At 45.0% G+C, this 24,900-nt stretch overlaps 1 long non-coding RNA gene across 1 annotated transcript; it reads left to right on the top strand.

The window, feature by feature from the left end:
• Positions 1–4,353: 4,353 nt before the first annotated feature.
• LOC125942202 (uncharacterized) lies at positions 4,354–10,623 on the top strand. The gene is made up of 3 exons (XR_007464893.1): positions 4,354–4,583; positions 5,753–5,856; positions 8,830–10,623. It is a non-coding gene; the product is annotated as an uncharacterized LOC125942202 (long non-coding RNA).
• The last annotated feature ends 14,277 nt before the right edge of the window (positions 10,624–24,900 follow it).

The raw sequence follows: 24,900 nt of genomic DNA on the forward strand, positions 1-24,900 counted from the left end.
GTTACATAGCATAATCAGACCTGATAAGAGAATGAGTCTGAGTGAGTTGATGCGTAAGTGATTTTGCCGATCTATGCTTGCGACTGTGACGACAATCGCATAAATTCTGGTAATCTGGTAGCGATGAAGCACAGAGAGGCATGTGCTGTGCACCGCAGTTGAGAAACTGGACAACCTCCCAGAACAAAATATGTTAGGCAAGTATTTGGCATAGCCGTAAGGTCCCAGAGGGAGCTAGAGTGCTAGCGCGCCTCCAGCAGTCTAAGGAAGTGCGAGATATTTTTTAATTTACAGATACTGCATTCCCAAAGGGATTGTAGCAGGGTGTAATTAAAACATATCAGTATACAAATGTAGGAAAGAAAACAAAGCAAGACGGAGTTCATTGCTTATAGAAATATTGCTTTTGAATAAAACGTTGCAAAAAAGAAAAGTATTGAAGAAGGGCATATTTGCGCTTGTAACCAAATCAAAAGAGGTTAGCATGAAATGAAGACCACGAAAAGCTGAGTAACTTCGACATTAGTCAAGTTATTCTATTCCATCAAAGTCCTAGCAAAAAAGTAATATACCGGGTGTTCAAAATTAATCTTTAAGGAATTTTCAGAAATCGCCTGTGGCAGGTAGCATTATTATTTCCCAAAGTGTGGGACGAAACACATGGGCGTTCCAGTTACTTTTGTGCTTCAATGTATTAAACAGCATTTTGGTAAAAAAAGTTAGTGGAACAACAGTGTATTTTTTACGGCGAGTTTGATGGCGCATATCTCCAAGCTGGTGTCATCCTGGAAATTCATTTCAAGTGGATACGCCTGACAAGCTCACCGGCTACAATTCGTAAATTGCAATATGCTCCGAAAACGTACATAACTAAGAAGTTTATTGGTGAATTTTTGGTAATTAGTTGAATATGTGTTTCGATTTCTCGTGCAACTAATGTCCGCCTCATCGAATAACCCAGCTCAATGATAAGAAATATGCTACCTGCCACAGGCGATCTCTAAAAACTCCACAAAGCTTAATTTTGAACACCCTGTATAAAACAATTGTTTTTTTACGCGGAATGGTGCCATTGTTAGGTGGTGCCTCTATCTTGTGGCATGCCCAGATGAAAACGTAATTATATCACAGATGTTAATATTGTGATTTCCATTTACAGGCTTATACAATGAATTTTAGTTGGGAAACTCGATTGCGCTCTGTTAGTGCAGGCAATATGGCTTGTTTTAAATGTTCGGTTACTGAGGTATGGGAGAAATTATCGTAAATGAAGCGAACTGCACTTCTCTGCACCTGTTTGAGGTTTTTGATGTTAGTTTGCGTAAACGGATTCCATATAACAGCTGCGTAATCTAGTACTGGGCGTATAATAGTTTTCTGCCCTAATAAGTGAACGGGACATATGTGGAGTTTTAATGCTGTCTTAAAAAAATCAATTTACGACATGCACTAGCGGTTACTTAATCAATGTGCCGATTCCATTTGAGGTTGTTAGTTATCCACAGGCCAATGTACTTGTGTTCGGTTATCTCAGATATAAAAGTATTGCTAGCGGACTAATTGAAACTAAGCTCATTCTTTTAAGACGGAAGTGTTTTATTCCGGATTTCACGACCGATTACCGGCAACGGATGTTATAGTCACCATCTAGGAGCATTCAAGCGAAGCACTGCATTGTGACCATAACCAGCGCCGACAGGGAGCGCTTCAGTAGTCACAGCATAGCGGAGGGTCAAACGCGGTGTAGCCATAGAATAAATAACCAATTATAGCCTCATGCATAGTTTCATACAATTATACAATGTATAATCATACAATACAAAAACATTATTAATATTGTCCGCCGGTAGGATTCGAACACAGGAACTCTGGAAGAGAAGCCGGATGGTGAAACCATTACGCCGCAGACTAACGCCTCGACACGCGACATAAAACGCCCTTATGAATTTATCACGGGCAATCCAGCGAATTGAGACGCTTGGCGCGTATCGATTTGGCCACCTCGCCAAGCTGAACCGTTGTAATTAGTAGCAATTGTGCGTGTTCGCAGCGTCTTCTGTACTTCAAAAAGTATGCATTGCTCAGAAATTTACGACAATGAAGGGATATAAAGCGCAATAAACAAAGCCGCAAGAATGTCTAAATCCACAAGCACGAAGATCAGACAACTCTATGTACTTCTGTGGCCTCGCGTAGGCAGTTAGCCTCGGATTAGCCTGTGGCGCCTCTTCAACTTGGGATTGCGGCTTCAACATGCATCAGCAGTGCATGGCCTACTGCTTCGCTTGCGATGGCACCACCTGAGACAACTGCTGCGCTAAAAGGTGCAGAAAGACAACGACGTCGTGTAGCAAATCGCTTTCTGCACTGGCGAGAGACACGCTAGCGTGAAGCAGCATGCCTTCGCGCGTTTGCGATGGCGTGATGTGAACCACGAACCTCTCTTCAACGTCTATAATTGATCCAAACGTCAACGTCTTGAGGTGACGTACATATTACGTCTCGAGTACGTACCTTTTTTATAAAGAAATGCATGGATGTCTATAAGATGTACTATCTACATGAATGTTAGACTACCAGATAACGTACTATGGATGTACGTAGGATATCATTCAGGCACCATAAAATTAATTGGTACTCATAGCACTTGAACCATACCTCCTACGTTTCGAAGGCATGCAGGATGTATGTATGAATGTATGTATGTATGCACTTACGTGGTGTGTACTGTTATTGTTATTGTTGGGTTTTGATTATTATTATTATTATTATTATTATTATTATTATTATTATTATTATTATTATTTAACTCGCCCGAAGTTAGGGATATGAAGTTACCGATAGATTTACCCCGACATTAGGAAATGCTATAATACATTTTAATGCCTGAGATGTTTGAGTAAATAAGAACTATATTGAAATCTCGGGGAGCAAAAAAAAATGGAGGACGCTTAAGTTTCGTCGTTACGAGTGTAACGCGATAGAGTTATCGAGCCCCGTTCGCATCGCATTTTTCTTTATGATTAGGCTTCACTGCAACACAGAATGTGGGAAATCCAGCTTAAAAGGCCAAACTTACACCAATCACCTTAAAGTGGGCTTCACTTTTTAACAGAAATGGATTGCTGGGAAGACGTTTTTACAGGGGCAATATAAGTCGTCTGATATTAAAATGTGAAGGCCCTGGGACCTTTTTAATTATTTTATTAGTTGTTTGCTATTGCCCCGACGCGCGCGCCTGTCCAAAACGCATTAGGCAGGCTTAGTCCCAATTTGACCTTGTCGAGGATGCGAGCGACATCTGGATAGGATTTTCGCAAGTAAACTACCCGAGCGCACCACTGTTGGTATGGTAGAAATGCTGGAAAAGGGGATTGTGTTTGCGTTTCCTCGTAACAGAATTGTTTTCTCGTACATTCAAATTATAATCCGATGCCACCATGGCTGTAGGTTGTGGTTTTTCTGAGGGATTTTACTGTGAGAAATTCAATTTTTGTTCATTAACACCTTGCGCCACACGGAGGGCCTGCGCGGTCGGGGTGGTTCGGGATGATTTTCTCCGCCACGGACGCCGGCGCTTCCGCCGACGCCAACGCCGCATTTTCTGCGACACGGGGCCCTTAACGCTGTCGTGTTAATTTATATGATTGACCTTCAAGGCTTATCTGAAGTCCACTCCCCAATGTAAGTATATTCCTCGCGCAGGCTCGTAATATTGCACACGACATTCTGTCTAAATCTCTATTATATAATTGTTGTGCTATATTATTTTATTATTTTTATCTCATGCACTATTTTAATATGATTGTGTTGTTGATTTTGTTGCTTTTGTATAGTTTAAATAATCTCAAGAAGTGACAGTTCCCTGAAATACAAACAATATTACATAATTGCTATATTTTTGTTTCGACGTGCTAGAAATCATTGCGTCCAAAGTTCGCCTTTATCTCTTGCCTACCCTAATTCGATAATTTTTGGTTGGTGCACGTGTAGGTATAGCAATCAGTATTAGTATTGTGCTAATTGCTTGTTCCTACGAAATAACTTTTTCTAGCAAATGAACGTAAAATTTCCATTTCCGCGCCTAAATCCTGAAAATTGTCCTTAACAAAATGGCGCCTACAGTAATCAACAGCCTTTCATTTATACTTTAAAGACAAATCCTTGTGAACGTTGCGTTATTGTATAATTATTATTACATATTATTACATTTAATATTATAAAATAATAACGTAAATATAGTAGCAATTTTAAAGAAGAATTAGCAAGAAGCAGTTTGGCGCAACGTCTCGCGTTTTCCTTCTGCCTGCTTTGGCTGCGTATTTGCGTTGCGATTGCATCATTCTTCTCGGAGCCGGAGTGAACTTGAAGTCGCGTGTTTGCATTAGTTTTTTGTTGCTTTTTTGAAGTGCTGTTGGGGCTGGGGCTGCGTGGTCGTCACTCGCGTCCTCCAGAGTGCCCACCGATCAGAAAGTCGTACGAATCGCAAGCTTTGAACGTCTGTTTATCGCACCATCTAAAGCGGCGGCACAGAAGGCGCGATGTGAGCTCCGCGGGGAACAGCAGCCCTTTGTCTCGTAACGGTAAGTAAACGTTTGTTAGCGTAGCCAGCATGCTTATGTGTATTTATTATTAACACTATGTTGAGAGATGTCAAGAGCAGACCACGCCGCGAGGTTGGAGAAATGTTTAAAGCGCTTGGCCAGCTTGTCGAGGCAGGCGACAGCCTTGCGCACCGGCAGCTCAGTAAGCGTTCGCGACGGGCTAGCAGTAGCGTGCCTAAAAGTGAACCGCAAGCGAGCTACTCCGAAAGCGAGTATCCTAGCTTCAGTGCAGTAAGCGCAACGCCTGTTAGCAGTAGCGCGGCTACAGGCTATTGTTCAGGGCTGGTATTTTGTAGCGATGCCTTTCCGATGCTAATGCCTCTTCGCGCTTTTCGCGCTTGGTCAGTGGGCAGAGTGACGGTCCGCTCACGTTATCAACGGGATCAGCCGGCCGTGCGTGGTGGATGATAAGACCAGTAAATAAAGCATAAGGCATCGCTTCAAAATACCGGCCCGGATTGCACAGAAAGCAGCTCAGATTGTTCAGATCGTAATGCTGAGGTTTTCGGCGACTGGTGTCTATCCGAAGCCGGTGAGGATTCAGAAGAACGGTTTTCCGATGTATTTAACGCTGACGTGCAGGAAACCGCAGAACGGGCAGGAAGCCAAAGCACTAGCAGCTAAAATTTCGCAGCTTCGCTTGCAAAGTGGGCTCTACAATGTAACATTACCCACAGGTCCCTGACACCGCGTCTCCGACTTCTAAGAGCACACGGGTGTTTCCGGAATCTTCCAAAAGATGCTAGAATTTTTTAGAAGACCCCCCGTGGGGCCGTCGAGGTATGTGTATGTTTTGCCTTAAACTAGCTTAAATTTCGTTGATAAATTTAAAGAAAATTAGAGCACGCTTCCACTTCAAATGCACCTGCTATGTGTTGGATCTGCTGTTTGATAATGACAAGAGCATATGTAGGTGGAGCGTGGTTGGAGTGGAAGCATGCGTATTTTGCACATTGTATACATCAGGGCATTTGGAGCACCACCAAATTTTTTTGTGATCTTTTTTATTGGCTGAGTTGTTGAGGTGATAAAATAGTTTTGCTGTGAGGAAGTTCGAGATGTAGTAATTTGCTTACTGTGTCAATAAATAAATGTTTGATTTTAAATGCTTTTTTTTCATGTAATGACAAAATCTTTATTTAACATAGGTGCCGTCCAGACTGGCCATGAGACCAGCGAATTTGCTGTAGAAACAGCCATCTGGGAGTGGTTGCGTCACGCTCCTGCCAGGCACAGAACTGCCATTGCCAAGGTAATGTGTCTTCATATGTGTCGCAATGGTTTAAACATATTTCCAATTTGAAACCAGCTATGAAAGACAGTCCTAGGATACGAAAGCAGATTCGAAAAAAAAAACCTTTCTGCATGTTAACTGCAGCAGCAATGAGGTATTTTTTCTAACTGAGCAAGATAGCATGAGTGAGGCTCGCACTCAAGCTCTCTGGTATTAGAGCAACTGTCATACAAGCAAGTGTCATACAATTGGGTAGGCAGGTAGGTAGTAAACTTCATTGATACAATTGGGTAACATAAATTTTTTGTACAGTTATAGCAAATTAACTGTGTCAGCTTCTAAGCAAAACGTACACTTATTATCATTTACACTAGGCACTGTCGAGTGTAGCCGTGCATTTGAAGCACCTATTTACTATATTCTTTCATCATAAACTTGAAGCGTAAGGAAAAATTTAAAGGGGGCTAAGTATCGTGCAGTAAGCTGAGGAATGGACGAGTTTAGTGTGATGACATAGAAAGATCGCTTCACTCTATATGCCAAGGTACGTACGTTATATTTCAGTTTGGCAAGATGACTGCAGAAGATTACGTGAAGTGATAAGTTGAAATATTATCAAGCTGTACGGTGGGGATTCATTTAGAGCAACAAAGACGCTAAAGATCATTAAGATAAATATTTGTATAGCAGTGAACTTAGAGGTACGAGATTTCTGGCTTTATATTTTCTGCTTTAGATGGAGGTTGTGGACATATAAACCCTACAAAAAACTCGTAAGCATCATGGTGTCCTAAATAATATACTGCATAGCTTTTGTGTCAACCAGCCTCCCAAAAACCAAGACTGGTTCTAGATAACCTGTATAGTGCATTATTCAGGGTGGTCTGTGGTCCAAGTCACCAAGGGCTCCAGTACTGTGTTACGTGCTCCGCCGCTGTGCCGAGTGCTCTCCATTTCTGCTGTATACCAAGTGCCCCTTTGCGTCTCCATATTACGAAGTGCTCTAATATTGTCAAATGCTTGACCACGTCTGCAATGTGCCATGTTAATTTTCACAGCGTCCTACGAAATGCATGGACGTTCCAGTTAACTTTGCTTCAATGCATAAAACAGCATTTTCCTTTAAAAGTTCACTGGAACGCCCATGCATTTCGTAGGACACTTTGAAAATTAATATCTTGAGACTGGTTCACTCCTGAGAATTCGTTGCAAGTGCATATGCCTTGCGAACTCGGCGGCTGTAATTCGTAGATTGAAAGATGTGCCATAAAACAATTAAACGATTTATTAGGATAATTGTGTTAATTATTCAATTAGGCATACTGATTTCTTGCAGAAGTAGTGGCCGCCTCATCGTGTAGTTTAGATCAAGGATTATAATTGTGCTATGTGCCACAGGCAATTTTTAAAAATTTTGTGCAGCTAAATTGAAACACTCTGTATATGTAAGTACTGACACGATACCAGTGACTTGATAACGGATTTTGAAAACTATTCTGGCAAGCCACAGACCACCCTGAATAATGCACTATACAGGTTTTCTAAAACCAGTTTTGGTTTTTGGGAGGCTGGTTGATACAAAAGCTATGCAGTATAATATTTAGGACACTATGATACTTACGAGTTCTTTTAGGGTTATGTCCACAACTGCCATTTAAAGCAAAAAAATGTGGTTGATCCCTCTTATATAGGAATCGGTATAGAACACGAAAGTGAAACGTGTCTTCACAGAAGTAGTGTAATGTTTATTGCACATTGATATATAATGTCTATTGGTGTTTTGTGGCTAAAGCGCCCTTATGCGTTGATGCACCCACGCTGACGCCTGGTGGCACGTCTCCTCCATCACGACTACCAACGTCGATGACCATGAGCAACCGTCGTGCATATGGAAGCTGCACTACGCTGCACACGCTAGCACAACGCGAAAGACGAAGCACGTAACTGACACACTAATACAACGCGCAAGACAAAGCACGTAACTGAATCGTCACCGAGTCAAATCAGCGCGTACAGCGCGTCGTAATTGCAGCCTCCGCGATCAACTTCAGAAACATTTTCAGAGCTAATTGCGGAGGCCACGCTCCGCTGTGCTGAGTACGGTGAACGCCACCTAGGTGGCGTTGGTAGTGCTTCTTGATGCCAGCGTCCCTTCGAATGCTGACATCGAGGCGTCGTAGTGCTGAGACCACCGAAGCGTTCACTGGCGGTGCGCGTTAGTGTCATAATGCAGTACTTCTCTTTTCTGCTCGTAGGCGGCGGAACCGCCCCGAGGAAGAGCGCGGGTACACGGAGGAGTGTTAGATATATAAGGCGCGTCTGTGTAGCTCTCTGCAAATGCGTTTGTGGCGCAATGGGTTAAACGCTCGGCGATCTATCGTCGCGGACCGAGAGGTCGTGGGTTCGATTTCCAAATTTTGCATGTTTGTGGAACTTTTTCTTCTGGTTTCTTTCTTTGTATTATGTTCTATGACGTATTTCCGTGACGGAAATACGTCAGTGAAGTATTGGTGGACCCCGGCATAAAACACTTTCGTGTTAAAATATAGTTCACTGCTAGACAAATATTTATCCTAATGATCTTTAGTGTCATTGTTGCTCTAAATGAATCCACACCGTACACCTTGCTAATATTTAAACTTATTACTTCACGTAATCTTCTGCATTCATCTTAGCAAACTGAAATATAACATACCTTGGCGTATACACTGAAGCGATCTTTCTATGCCATCACACTGAACTCCTCTATTCCACAGCTTACTGCACAATCCTTAGCCCCCTTAAAATTTTCCCTACGCTTCATGTTTACGTAGAAATATAGAAAATTTATTGAGAGCAAATCTTAGCCTAAAGTATCGATGTTTTTTAACATATCCATAATATCTAAAAATGGTATATGATTTTTTTCTCACCAAAGTCTGTGTTAAAAGTTATTAGCTCTCGGCATTTTATGTTGAATTCTTGGACCTTGCGTGACCATGCTTTCTGCAGGACTGTGCCACTGAACAGCCCGGATATGTGTGACATGGTTCCCTCGGCCTGTTGCACCTTTACCTATCACCTGCTGCATCTAGCTGCCAGAGTGACCTTGCTTTCTTCAGCGCTGTGCCACTGAACAGCCCGGACATGTGTGACATGGTCTCCTAGGCCTGCTGTACTTTCACCGATCACCCATGGCGTCGAGCTCCAGTGTGCCGAGTTGTCCAATACTGCCAAGTGCTTTATGATGTCACCAATGTACCAAATGCTCTAGTACTGTTATGTGCTCCGCCACTCTGCCATGCGCTCTCCACATCTCCAGTATATAAAGTGTCCCATCGCGTCTCCATTTGCGAAGTGCATTACCAAGTCACCAAGTGCTCCAGTACTGTGTTATGTGCTCCGCCGCTTTGCCGAGTGCTCTCCGTTTCTGCAGTATACCAAGTGCCCCATTGCGTCTCCATTTTACCAAGTGCTCCAATACTGTCAAATGCTTGACCAGGTCTGGAATGTGCCATGTGCTCCACTGCTGTGCCAAGTGTATACTTTGTAAATGATATACATGTCTTAAGTTCAACCAATAGCTCTACTGCATAATTTATCCATACAGTTGGTCTTCACATAGACTTCTATGCCAGTATGTACACATATTGTAGAGTTGTGTTACTGTTCCTGTAGAGTAGATGTGGGTCAACATGTTTTTTCTTCATAGAAGGCTACAGCGTGGAACCAACAAAGACAAGGAACACAGACACAGTGCTGACTTTCAACAAGAATCAGCTTTCTGAAAGTCAGTGCTGTGTCTGTTCTTTGTGTGCCTCTCCTGTCTTCGTCGGTTCCGCGCCATGGCCTTCTACCATGTTCAAGCAGCAAGCCCAACTGGTTACTCTGCTCAGATGTTTTTCTACCATTCTTGGCACCTTTGTGCCGTTTCCTATATCAAGTGCCCAGCTTGCTATGCAACTGCCGAGACTTGTCAGGCCAGCGTGCTGCTGCCATTGATGTCATCATTGCCAATACAGCCTTCGTAAATAACAGCATAAACTTGGACAGCACAATATTATTTTTAAATTTTCATTTCATTCTAATATATAAAGAAGATTGTACTTATTTGTTTATTTCTACTAACATTCTGCAGATATCACAAGGACCATGCATTGCGTTTAATGTTTTACTCACAGAAGATATGTGCATCACTCCTGGAAGTTTGTAGTTCGTGTATTTCTAGTCAGGTATTGTGGATTTTGCTTCGACCAACTTTCTAGACACATTTCGCAGATTTTACATGTACATCTATTGATTTCGTTTTACTTGCACATGAATTGTCTGCATTTTGACAAGGTCACAAATATATCTGAGAAAATATTGAGCTTTATGCTGCCAGATCTGGCACTTCAACAAGAACTCTTGTTGAAGTTCATGCTATTCATCGCTTCAACATTTCAGGTCTTGCTGTTCATCTTAGTATTTTTTATGCAATATTGTCTTAGCTGCATTTTACGTATGGTATAACAGGGATTCCTCAGCAAGAGCTTGAGGTATACTTTGCAAGGGCATGATTTAGGGATTTATTTCTCTGGTTTTGTTAGTTCTATATTTTCTAAGCAACGATATCCTAAGATTCTGTATGATATAGGTCTCATTTTTGCTGTTCAACATAGCTTTCATTTTGTTAAACAGATCCTGAATAAAAGCTTGAGATACTCTTTGAGGATGTACACGTGAGTTTGTTTTAGTTCTATTTTTTGCTATGAAAGGGTTACTTTATTATGTGTAATGCTTGTTCTAAAATAAAATTTTGCTGTGGAACTAAAGTTTCACGGCTGGTATCATTTTTCTATTAGGTGAAAAAGACACTACACGATTGCCGCACATGCTGGGGAATGTATAAAATTACATCTTGGGAACGTACTTATTACGTATTTCGGCTCAAAACTAATATCCAAACAATGTAACAAATGTCCAGCAATTACATCCATATAACATCTTTTCAACGTAAAAAAAGAGGACTTTTGACAGTACCACCTACGTAGATTTTACAAAAACTAGATCTATTTGAAGCTCTAATAGAGGTATTGAATGTCCAACTGAAATATCTAATGGACATCCAGGCAATGTTTATGGTTTATAGGATCGAACTCTGCCGCTGGCATTCCTGCAGCTGTGCGCGTCGCAGCTCGACTCGCCAACAGGACGCCGCGCTAAAGGCCGATTCACACTAGGCCGACACGGCACCGATTTTGGTCTGCCGACTGAAGACGACAGCAGTTTAAAGGACGGAAAACTCTGTGGCCAACAGTTTAAAGGAAGGAAAACTCTGTCGCCAACAGTCGGCAGACCAAAATCGGTGCCGTGTCAGCCTTGTGTGAATCAGCCTTTAGCAAATCTGCAACACGGTCGCCGATCCGCAAATCGTGCGCCTTTCGCTGCATCGGACCATGAGTTCACAAAGAAAACATGCAACAGCTTCTCTGAAAACACGTTTAACTTTCGTGTTCTACCGATTCCTATGAAAGAGGGATCGACCATAATTTCTGTGAGTAATGCACATAAAAATGGTCTTCTCAAAATTTACCGATATCTGCCATTCTGTACAACAAGCAACAACCTTCTTGAAATGTATCATTCAGTAATATTTCATCCGAGGGGCTATCTATTCTTTAGTATAAAACACAGTCGTCTGCATAAAATTTGATTTTAACAGGGAGATTATTCACAAGATCATTTATATACAGCAGAAAGAAAGTCCACGAACCAAACCCTGGGGAACGCCAGATTCAACGGAAAGATTATTAGAGTCGTGATTCGTAAAAGTAACGAATTGTTTACGTGCACTAAGGTAATCTGAAATCCAGTTAATTAGCCTAGAATTTTTAAGAATTTTCTTTATTTATGCAGTAGTTTTTGATGAGAGGCTTTATCGAAAGCTTTAGCAAAATCCATAAAGATGGCGGCTGTCTGTTTGCCGTTGTTTATATTACTTGGGAAATCATGCATGGTTTGTACAAAGTGAGTTATTGTTGAATAGGCTTTTCGGAGTCCATGCTTATGGATTGTTAGAAAGTTATGTTTCTCAAGGAATTCCGAAATGCGTTTGTGAATGATGTGTACCAGGATTTTGCATGTAGTTGAAATTAATGAAATAGGGCGGTAGTTCTGGATGTGCCGCTTATTCCCGGTTTTGTGGAGTGGCTTGGATCTACCGGTCCCCCAGTCGCTCGGCACTTGGCCAAATTGCGAGGATTTCACAAACATTCACAAACAAAACATGTAAATATTTGGACACCCGTTCCGCATAGCGTTTAAGAAAACCATTCGGAATGGCATCTGAGCCAGAAGATTTTCTAAGATAGATCGTGAAGGCACGGCCACACGAGCGGAAACCGCGTGCGGAAATTCGCTCTCGATGGAACGTACCTGAATGGTCTCGGCCGCACATTCGAGTGTCGTTGCCGCCGCGGAAAGGACGTGATAGATTGGGTGGAATCACTGCGGCTGTGGTTTTTCCACTAATGTGGCCGCGCGCGTTTTTCCGCTAGTGCGGACACGCCTTCAAAGTGAGGTGTGCCGCTTCAAAATTCTGAGCGACGACTTCTGTTTCCCTACTCGTATCTCTTACTTCCTATCTCTTTAAACCCATTTTCATCTTTCCTCCGAGCAGGGTATCAAAAAGGTCGTATTTTCTGGCTAACTTCATTGCCTTTCCTGTGTTTCTATCTGTCAAACCACCTTGTTTGTAAATTTACGAATTTCAGTGAGAGGTACCGTGGATTTCTTGAACATCTTAAAGTAGTTTTCAAGTACATCCGCGCGACTGACAGCAGATGTCAAGCCGGGATCCCTCCCTCGGCGGTCCAGGCAAACTGTACTGCCACAATAAGCGGAGTGGACCGCAGCTATATAGTATTGGCGTACATTTGTGCATTGGATGTAATCGAGCTCAACTTGCTATTTCGAAGTATCGAGTGAGACCACTTCGAGTGGCGGTGCAACACTCATCACGGATCATTTTATCAGCTTTCGTAGGGGATACCATGTTCTCTATCATTTACGGGAAATCAGTTCTGCGGCATCCCGCAAGGTGTAGGAAAGCTCATGAAAGGCAAAAATTGTCATCCAATCGAATGTAGCACGAATCTACAAAAAAACCCTTACGGGTTTCTCTGAAAGAACGCTTATCAGTTGAGGGAAAATTCATCCTGGTCTCTATCAAAATTCATCCGTCTATCATTTATTGAAATCAGTGAACAGATGGCGGACGCCCTCGTGCTTTCACATAGCATTACTTTTTTTACAACGGGACGACCCCCTTTGCCCCTTTGTGGCTTATGTGATGAAATAGGTGATATATAGAACATTCTTACGTGTTTCGACGTGTAAGGAAGGAATCTACTTGCACATCTTACAGATGAAAATGATTTCCCCGCACGAGCTTTGAAGCCGTTATTCTTCTTGAAAGGGCTGAATTCATGAGGAAGGGAGTTCTATGTACTGTTTCATGAAACATCAACGTAATAACACAAGAGTTGCACACTTAATTGGAAAATTAGTCGGGCAAGCACGCCATACTAAACACCCCCTGCTGCAACACCGCAACGACCACCTCCACTCATTTGTAGCCACGTCAACGACTATGACAAAGAACACACACCGCGCACACACACGTACCCATATCCCTCCTACACAAACGCACGCACGCACAATCACGCACACATGTTAACATACACGAAGAAATTAAACTTCCAGACGCGCACAATCAAAATTGTGAGAACTGACGACCGAATGACATCAGATACGCTTATTAGAATCAAACGACAAACGTGATAGTTAAACTGCTGCAAATGCTCGCGGAACATTTCTGCTTGATTTGAGCTTTGTAAGATGCAAAGTTTTGTATATTAATTTGGCACGCATTTTTCTTCTAATTCTTGTACTCTTTTCAATGTGTATTTTAGTGCTAAATTCGTCCTTCGCAAAAAAAGTGCAGCTGATCAGCCATGCAGGCAACGGCAGCCTAACATAGACTACATCTTGTCATTCGTAAATGCTTGCGAAGAGCGACCGCCTAAATGCTCGTTATTAGCGTATAGATGGAGCTGTGTGCCATTTGCTTACATCAGACAGCTCCGGTGTCTTTTATGTTTTATTGAACATAATTTTTGATGCTTCTTCCCAAGTGCTTCGACCAAAAAGGCAGTGGCGGGTAACGAGCAAGCCTGTCGCGAAGGCTACGGCGTTGGCCTCCCCGTTGTCTAAAGTCTTATCTAATTTCCTCTCCCTACCGCCATAGCTCTGTCTGCATCACCCGTTTCTATCTTCTTTTCTCTCTGTCTCTCCCTTTAAATCCCACACTTCTCCGTAATACAGGAGCACACTCCTCGATTTCTGCATATCTCCCGTTCGCCAGTCTCTCTCACTTTCGTTCAGCCAACAGCCGTGGTTTCACTTCAAGTTCTTTTTTATTTTTTTCGATATTCCCCTCTCATCGTTCATCTTTGCATACCTCATTCGTCCGGCTATTTCATGCAGTTCTAATCGCACTACAAAGTGTTTAGTTATTTTGCTGCGGATTTTTCTCCGTGTGGTCTGTTGTGGCTGCTATCAACTGCACGTATATCAGCGGGATGAGGAAGTAGAAGCTTTCCGAGCTTTAGTACTTTTTATGCCTTTTACTGCAACAGCAGCTATGTGCTCGAAGCTGGGTTTTACTTGTCAGCCCATCTGTTCGTCTCTCAATTCCTTACAGCGACAACCACTGTTGTCATCGGCATTATTGTGCCGTCGTCAGGCCGCCTACACCTGAGCTGCACTGTCGCCATAGGGCGAAGAAAAAAGAAAACGGTTTCCACAACCACCACCACTCAACCTCGCATTCACGTCACGGCAGAATTATCACTGTAGGGGAGCATCCAGACGCGCTAACCACTGCGCTACCGCGCAATAACAGCGACTCGATTCCATCCTGTGAAAGTGGATTCACAGCGAAGCTGTTGCCGACGTTAGACAAGCACTACCACCACAAGCGACGTACACCCGTGAGCAAAAGCATACGGACCAAGGATTGAACCATAAAGCCGATGTTTGCAACGGCCTGCGAATGCAACTTGAAATTGAGGGCTGCAATTCAACTTGACATTACGAACTTTATCGTGTACTCCTCAATTTAAGCTTCTGCATGTTAATTACGAAGAAATTCAGTTTTTTTTTCGGCGACCCTGTGGTCCGTATACTCATGGGTGTACGTCACGCACTGTAATATACGCGCAACCGTACACTTGTGGTGTTGTGGGACCGACGCAAGAGAAGCCAAAGAGAGAAGCGAAACTGAGAAGAGAAAAGAAAGAAGAAAGCACGAGGCACGGACGGAGGAGAGCGTGAGATGCGGGGCTCGAAAGGCTGGCGGCAAGGAGGCGGTGCCGGTTCGGGAAGTGGCCGCAGCGCGTCTGGAGACCGAGCCAGTAGGCAGCCCTGCTGTTCGAAGGAGCCAGACTGTTCCGGGGACGTTCACGGACGACTGGCCAGACTGTCCCGGGGACGTTCACGGCCCACGGACCAGACTGTTGTGGGGACGTTCACGGACGACTGGCCGGGAACGTTCACGGACAACGGTCGAACGGTGTTGACGTCACGGAGTGGACTGGCCGGTCAGGCGAGAGGACACGGCCTTGGCCCACGACCTGGCTATTTTACGGCCTTAGCCCATGAACTGGGCTCCGTCGACCGTTGCTAAAGCAGTTCCGCACCCGGTCTCACCGACGTCTCCAGGAAACGTTGCTCCCATCCACTCATCGACCGTGCGGGTCGCCACAACCCAGCTTGACATGGCAGGCAGCGTTGACAAGGGGCTATGCGACTCATACTCCGCCTCACCCTCGGCAACCACCCCGTCGTCTGAGCCGACGCAACTGACCGGGTAGATCCGTGTGTCATTATCGCCGTTACTAATATATTTACCGCGTCATTGACGGGTGGAACATTTACCACTTATTTACTGTAAACCTTTTCACGCATATTTTCCATTTATTCTTTCATGTGTGTCATATATACAAATGCTAATGTGTTATAAGTGTATAAACGGCTCTGTCTGACTCGCACCAAGGTTGCCCTTGAGTGCGCAACACTAAACCCGAACCTGTCCTCACAAATTTGCGTCCGCGAGCAACAGGACAAAGCCGGTTGTTACACAGTGTACTTATAGTAGATACGGGATGAATGCCCAAGAGCTTAGCGCGTTAGCGGAACGCATGGGTCTGGTTGGTCCAGAACTGAAAGAATGGATTGATGAGGAACGGAGGAGGGCACGTGAGGAACGTGTAGCGGAACGTGAGGCGGAAAAGGATCGTCTAGAGCGCGAGGAAAAGATTCTGCAGTTGCGCATAAGGCTAGCGGAGATGGGTGGAGCAGGTGGCTCCGTAAATGTGTCTCAGTCGCTCGCAAGTAACCAGGCAGAATCCTCGGTTTCGGTGAACCCGCATAACATGATCCCTCTGTTCAACGAAGCCCGCGATGACTTGGACGCATATCTGAAGCGGTTTGAACGAGTAGCCACTGGACAGGGTTGGCCAAAAGAGAAATGGGCTACAGCCCTCAGCCTATGTCTCGACGGTGAAACGTTGAGAGTGTTTGGTCGGTTGTCTCCGGAGGACTCTCTAGACTATGACAAGACCAAACTGGCATTGATGCAACGTTTCCGGTTTACAGCGGATGGCGACCGCGAAAAGTTTCGCCACAGCAAGCCCCAAGATGGAGAGACTGGTAAACAGTACGCTGCGAGACTATTTAGCTTATTCGACTGATGGGTTGAACTCTCCAATGGAGGAAAGACTTTTGAAGCTGTCCGCGACTTAGTTGTTGCAGAGCAGTTCATGAATAACTGCCATAGTCGATTAACGCTGTTCCTACGCGAAAGAAATTGCAGAACAGTGGAGACAATCGCAGAAGCCGCGGATCACTTATTGGAAGCGCAGCGCCAAATAATTTGCTCACATTCAAGGAGAAGACAATAGACCGCACTGCAAGAGAGGATGAGACACGCACAGAAAGAAACTCAGTCAAGTGCTTCCTCTGCAATAAAAGTGGACACAAGCCTTCTGACTGTCAGGTCAATTCGAAAAGACCTTACTGCGATTACTGCCAAAGGCCGGGACATGACACGCGGGACTGCAGGAAAAAGAAAGGCGCCGCAAGCACTGCTTCTGCCTGCTGTATGTCGCGAGAAAATGAGGAACAGCAAAAGCTGTCATGCGTCCTCCATACTAACTTACAGACGGGGGGACAAATATGGTCTCTACATGCCAACGATATGCCAGTGCAGAACGGTGAACTTTATGGCCGAATTGTGTCCGTATTGCGGGACACTGGCAGCAATACCATTGTGGTGCGCCGTGCTCTCATACCCGACACGGCTTTTACGGGCACAACGGCGATGATGTTACTGGCGGATGGCCGGCGTATCGAGGTGCCAGAAGCCGTAGTGGAAATTCAGTCACCATATTTTTCAGGCACCGTGGTAGCTAAGTGCTTGGAAAATCCCTTATATGACATTATCATTGGCAACGTTGCCGGTTATCGCCAACCAACGTATTCGGACGATCAATGGAAGACTCCTTCAGGCAAAACGACTGCGACATCGCCAGACCGGAACGAATCCGTCGTCGAAAAGAACCTACCTTGGGCGGCTTCTTCCTTCGTCGAAGCTACAACTACAAGGGGAGACCGGAAAGTTGGTCTCAACTCTTTGCAGGTGTCAAAACCAACTTTCTGTATTGAACAGGAAAATGACAAATCTCTACAGGGGTGTAGAGGAAAAGTCGGGAAGATAATGTCTGGAGGGAAAACCTCAACGCAAGCATTTTTCTACGACAAGGGCGTCTTATATAGGACTTATCATCTCTGTCTGGGTAAATCGGTGCAGCAAGCTGTGGTACCGATGTGTCTCAGAGCCCAGGTGCTATCTCTGGCACACGAAAACCCAATGGCCGGACACCAAAGCATCAAAAAGACAACAGACCGAGTCCTCGCATCTTTTTATTGGCCCAGAGTGCAAGAAGAAGTCCGCTGATATGTACGTTCATGCAATGTGTGCCAACGGACGTTTCCTAAAGGAAGACTTGGCAAAGCACCGTTGGGACGCATGCCACTAATAGACACGCCCTTCGAACGAGTCGCAGTAGACATTATTGGCCCATTGTCTTCCGCTTCATCTAAAGGAAACAAGTATATATTGACGTTAGTGGATTTTTCCACCCGATACCCGGATGCTGTGCCCCTACCTTCCATTGACGCTGCCACAGTGGCCGAAGGATTGGTAGAAATGTTTTCACGGATTGGCTTCCCTCAAGAAATTCTATGTGACCAGGCATCGTGTTTCACGTCAAACATGATGAAATAATTGAATTCATTACTGGCAATGAAGCATTTGAGCTCTACTCCGTACCATCCTATGTGCAACGGAATGGTAGAGCGCTTTAATGGCACACTGAAGCAAATGCTGCGCAAGTTGTGCCAGGAACAGCCCAAGTCCTGGGATCGTTTCCTTGCACCACTTCTATTTGCCTACAGGGAAGTACCTCAAACAAGCCTGGGTTTTCCCCCGTTTGAGTTGATATATGGAAGGCATGTGCGTGGACCCCTTACAGTTTTAAAAGAGCTCTGGACTAAACAACACCTTAGTGTCGACATCAAGACAACATACTCATACGTTTTTGATCTCAGGCAACGTCTCGAACAAACCTTGGAACTTGCGCATCAAAACTTGTGCGAGCACAAAAGAATCAAAAGAAATATTTTGACAGGGGCACCAAGCGCCAACTGAAGGTCGGAGATCGAGCATTGATACTGCTCCCAACAGACAACAAATTGCTTATGCAATGGAAGGGACCATACCCGGTAATCGAAAAAAAGAATGATTATGATTACTGGGTGTATTTGGGCCACTGTAAGAAGCTCTTACACATAAATATGTTAAAACGCTACGAGGCAACGCTCTATCTCACCTTGTCAAGCTTCAGCGTTTGTCGTCGTAGAAGAAGCCGAGAGCGAAACACCTCTTCCGAGTTTTGAAATTGAACAGGGCAAAGGAATTGAGGCAATTAAAGTCTCCGATGAACTAGACAAGAGTCAATGCTCCGAGCTGTATACTTTTTTGAGACCTACAAAGATTTTTTTCTGAGATTACGGTGAAAACTAACCTGCTAGAATGTCGCTTAGAGTTAACTACCACCGAACCCATCAATACTCCACAATGCCCGCTGCCGTTCGCCCTGAGAGAAGTTGTGGAGAAATAAGTTAATGACATGCTGAAGTTAGGAGTTATACAATGCTCTCAGCCTCCTTACAACTCACCCTTGGTTCTTGTACGCAAACCTGACAAAAGTTACCGAGCGTGCATTGATTTTCGCCGTATCAACAACGTACTCACCGCGGATGCAGAGCCCATCCCGAGAACTGACGTAATGTTTGCGGAAGTTGGTACGAAGAAGCATTTTTCAAAGTTTGACCTGACGAAAGGCTATTGGCAGGTGCCATTAGCGGAATCTTCAAGGGCCCAAACAGCTTTCTCCACTCAGTCCGGTCACTACCATTTTCTTTTTATGCCATTCGGGATCAAAACGGCATCCGCCATTTTCACGCACCTGATGAGGACCTTGCTTCTGGGCATGAAAACGTCGTGCATTATATTGACGATGTACTTGTGGCAACCTCAACATGGTCAGAACATCTCGAAGCTCTACAGCAACTCTTTCATCGAATACGAATGGCTGGTCTTACGATAAAACCACAAAAGCGTGAGATTGGAGCGTCGTCAATCACGTTTTTAGGCCATCGCTTGGGAGGCGGACAAGTCCAACCGGTAGAGACCACAATCACCAAAATACTCAATGCTCCGAAGCCGCAGACAAAGAAGCAAGTGCGATCGTTCCTTGGCTTGGCAGGGTATTATCGTGACCTCATCCCGGGCTACGCCGATACAGCGCAGCCTCTGGTGGAAATGACGCGAAAATCGGCGGCAAACCAAGTGATTTGGACACCTGCACGCGAGGACGCATTTTCCAGGCTTAAGCTCGCTCTCTCGTCACGACCCGAGGTAAAGGCACCAGATCCCAACAAAGAGTTTGTGCTCCGGACAGACGCATCCAACACAAGCTTAGGCGCAGTTCTGTTGCAACTATACGATGGTATGCTTCACCCAGTCTCCTATGCTAGTCGGCAACTTCGCCCACGAGAGACACGGTACTCTGCGATTGAACGCGAGTGTCTCGCACTCGTATGGGCGATAGAAAAATTCCACATATTTTTGTACGGAACCTTTTTTGTAGTGCAGACAGACCATCAGCCACTGCAGTATCTTTCGCAGGCTAAACATTTAAATAGCAGGGTACTTCGTTGGAGCTTGGCCTTGCAGGAATATTCCTTCCGCGTGGATCCCATCAAAAGATCTGCCAATGTTGGTGCCGACTACATGAGTCGTTGTGACAGTGCAGAGACCTCAATGCAAATGCATGTATTCTCATCAGAGAATGTATCCTCTGTGAACATTTGGGATATATTTGAACTCTGAACATTCTTGTTATTTATTTCCCGGGCATATATTTCCCAGCAGTTTTTTTCCTTTCTTCTTAAAAACAAAAAAAAAACTTAAAAGGGGGGGCTTTTGTAATATACGCGCAAATGTACACTTGTGGTGTTGTGGGACCGATGCAAGAGAAGCCAAAGAGAGAAGCGAAACTGAAAAGAGAAAAGAAAGAAGAAAGCACGAGGCACGGACGGAGGAGAGCGTGAGCTGCGGGGCTCGAAAGGCTGGCGGCAAGGAGGCGGTGCCGGTTCGGGAAGTGGCCGCACCGCGTCTGGAGACCGAGCCAGTAGGCAGCCCTGCTGTTCGAAGGAGCCAGACTGTTCCGGGGACATTCACGGACAACGGACCAGACTGTCCCGGGGACGTTCACGGACGACTGGCCAGACTGTCCCGGGGACGTTGACGGTCCACGGACCAGACTGTTCTGGGACGTTCACGGACGACTGGCCGGACTGGCCCGGGAACGTTCACGGACAACGGTCGAACGGTGTTGACGTCACGGAGTGGACTGGCCGGTCAGGCGAGAGGACGAGGCCTTGGCCCACGACCTGGGCTATTTTACGGCCTTAGCCCATGACCTGGGCTCCGTCGACCGTTGCTAAAGCAGTTCCGCACCCGGTCTCACCGACGTCTACAGGAGAACGTAGCTCCCATCCACTCATCGACCGTGCGGGTCGCCACAACCCAGCTTGACGTGGCAGGCAGCGTCGACAAGGGGCTATGCGACTGATACTCCGCCTCACCCTTGGCAACCACCCCGTCGTCTGAGCCGACGCAACTGACTGGGTAGATCCGTGTGTCATTATCGCCGTGACTAGTATATTTGCCGCGTCATTGACGGGTGGAACATTTACCACTTATTTACTGTAAACCTTTTTCACGCATATTTTCCATTTATTCTTTCATGTGTGTCATATATATAAATGCTAATGTGTTATAAGTGTACAAACGGCTCTGACTCTCACCAAGGTTGCCCTTGAGTGCGCAACACTAAACCCGAACCCGTCCTCACACGCACGCACGCATGCAAGTGGAATTTCAGCATATATCCTCATTCTTCTAGGCCGTCCACCAAGTGCAAGTGTCTTGTTGAAATAATTGAATTTCAAAGTAAATTGCTTCAGACAATTTGTAAAGTACATCACCCGAGCTGCAGACATGATAGCATTCGGATTGTACTTCGAATATACGAGAAAAAATATTTCTGTTACGCGGAAACTCAAAGGTAAAGCCCTTTCCCAGCTACCGTTTTGAAGTCGGTCGATGATGTCGATTACAGTCACAGCATACGCTGTGACAGATGTAATGGGGACAACGTGCACGCATCAAGGAGAGATACATTGTGTGCACACGTACACACATCACGCGCATACGCCATTGCTCTGTCTTTATCAGCCTTTTCTATCTTTTTCTTCCCTCTCTCTCTCTCTCTTTAAATCCTACGCTTCTCAATAATCTAGCAGCACTTCAATATTGCGATCATATTATTCACCTTTTCACATCTCGTTAGTACCACTATTTCAGGCAGTTCTTTCGTTCGAGTACAAAGTATTTAGCTATCTTGCTGTGGAGTTTTCTGCGCGTGGTCTTCTGTGTTGTAGCTGCTCTCGACTGCACGTATATCAGCGGGAAGAGGAAGTTGGAGCTTTGCAAATTTGCGTACTTTTTGTCTATTTTTCTGCAACAGCAGCTAATTACTCGAAATTAGGTTCCTTGTCCGTTTATCAGTTCCTCTGTCGATTCCGTTACAGTGACAATGACCGTCGTTGTAATCGACATTACTGTGTCGTTGTCAGGCCGCCTACAACTGAGCTTCACCGTCGCCATAGGGTGAAGAAAAAAGAAAACGTTTTCTACAACCACCCGCACTCGGCCTCGCATTCACGTAACTGCAGAAATATGCCCTGGCGATCAGCCAGACGCACTAATCCCTGCGCTACCACGCAACAACAGCGCTTGGCAATTAGCGCAAGGTTTCGGGCAACACAGATGCTCAGAGAGTGGTGGTGTCTACACATGTATCCCCCAGGCCACTATACGGTAATACTGTGGCAGATGAGGATCACATTGTGTGCATACACAGAAGTTGTTATTAACAGATTAACGATGTGTTAACGTGCAATTCTTTGTTTTCGTGCTCGTAATAAGAGCGACGAAGGCGCAAAAGAGGTGTACGTGACAACAGTGATGATTAGCAACAAACATGGCCCATAAGTACTCTGGAGAATGTGTCAAGAATCAGGCGATTTCTGGAAAACAACGTCGAAAGCATTGGTGACTTTACCCCCTACAGCAAATTCGCAACTACATTGAGTGTGTCGGAATGAAACGAAAACAAAAACAAAAAACTAACAATAAAAGAAAACAATATTTTGGACCGGAACGAAAACGAAACCGAAACGTTAGTTATTTTGTTTCGCAGCGAAACCGAAATAGTTTTTATCGGTTTTCGGTTCAAGGGGATAGTCGGCAATTCGAAACAACTGACGTCAGGCAACATCAGCATTAGCGGGTATCTCAAAGGTTCGCATAAACGTGTATCTCAGGCAGGGATAGTGCGAGCGATAGCCGGTCCAGCGCTCCACTAATAGAAGCGTGCTGCTCGGTGCACTAGCAGATGGGCATCGTAGCAAAATTCAGGGCTTGCGTGCACCAGAACTTATCGTTTCGTTTTCTACGGGTACGTTTTGTTACCGAAGTTTTGTCGTTCGTCTATGTTAGTTTAGGTTAGTGTTATCGGAACAGCGGTCTGGCATTTCGGCGTGTGCATTCAAAGGTGCGCTACTTCTGAGATAATGCTGAGTGGCTCGACTCAAGGCGCTGAGCATGGTCTCAGAATTCATAATTCACTTATTGAGAAAAAACAGCGTTTTAATCGTTACTTTGCTTCGAAATTTTTTGCATTCGAACTGAAACCGGTATGAACCGCTACGGAGCATTTTTTATTTCGTTCCCGAGCAAAACCGGAACGGAACGTTTTTCAATGGAACGAAACTAAAACGAGAACAAAAAATATTTCGTTCCGACACTATGACTCAGTGTTTACATAATGTTTTACAAAGTATCTTGCAGGATTCACTCACCACGTGCCCGATATCTGAACACGTGGTGCCCATATATACTTTTGCACTGCAAAAGTATTTGACCGAAAATTATTCCATGCAGGTGGCATTCTATCATTTCACTCGTGATATATACAGGGTGTTTCAGCGAACACTTTCAAAATTTATTTAAGGTTGTCTGTGGCAGATAGCCCAATTCTAGTTAATGTGCTAGTCTACTCGAAGAGGTGGACATTACTTGCACAAAAAATTGAAGTGCATAATCGACTAATCAACAAAAATTCACTAATTAAGTTCTTAGGTAATTATCTGAGGGCCCATATTGCAATTTACAAATTGTAGCCGTGGAGTTCGCAAAGCGGATCCACTTGGAATTAATTCTCAGGATGACACCAGTTTCGAGATAATTCCCAAACTTTGCAGAGAAATGCATTGGCGTTCCAAGTTTATTTTGTGTTTCAATGCATAAAGCGACGTTTTGTTAAGAAGTTAACTGGAACGTTAATGCATTTCTCCGCAAAGTTCGGGAATTAATATCTCGAAACTGCTGTCATCGCGAGAATTCGAATAATCTGTCTTGTGCGGCACGTTGCAGACGGAGAGAAGTGTGGCGCGACTGCCGCTGTAATTGGGAGATAGCGAGAGGCAGCGCGTGGGTAACGCTTGGGCGCGATTCACAGCAGCCGCCGTAGACAGACCTCCGCTCATGAAGCGCTTTGGTCCCATACAGACGACGCGCACTACTCTGGCGCCACCTCGTAGTCATTGTCGCCACAAAGCTCTAAGGCCACATAGAAAAACATGAGGACATTTTGCGGGGAAATCTCGATTCCAAATGTGCATGTGCTACAATAATGACGCGCTTTGCCCCCCCCCCCCCCCCTTCCCCCGCCTCCCTCCTTCCTCGCCCCGTTTAACTGCTACTTCCGTAACGGGATCGTAGCGGGCGCTACAGAGTCCGTATGGCGAAGCTTGAGTTTCTGGACATCTGTTGTTTGCCCGTGTCGCTGAGGCGCACGTAAAATAAAGTTTCCCGCTTTGCACTGCGTCTTCGGCGCTCTGCCAGAGCCATGGTCGTCGGCGACAGGAGTGCGTGCCAGATGGGCACAGTCTGCATATGCGCCGCCCAGCCATGAACAAGCACTTCAGTATAACCTGCTAATGGATATTTTAAAGTAAAACAAGCTCGCAGTAACAGCGTGTAATTATTCATTGCTCTGCAGCAGCTAAAGTGGCACCGGCCTAAGCTCGCACCCTTCGCTCCCTTTTGCAGGAATCCTGCGTGTCAGGCATGGTGGTCAAGCATAGAGAAAAAAATGTCTTGTGCAGAAGTTCAAGGTGAAACGTCAGAATAATGCAGAAACATTAAAAAAATGTTAAAGAACTTCTTCGAAGAGGCGGTGCGAACCGAGGTTCCTTCAAGTCACACAAAAAAAGGCGCAATGC

Source organism: Dermacentor silvarum, chromosome 1 (assembly GCF_013339745.2).
Source record: "Dermacentor silvarum isolate Dsil-2018 chromosome 1, BIME_Dsil_1.4, whole genome shotgun sequence".
NCBI classification, from domain to species: Eukaryota; Metazoa; Arthropoda; class Arachnida; order Ixodida; family Ixodidae; genus Dermacentor; species Dermacentor silvarum.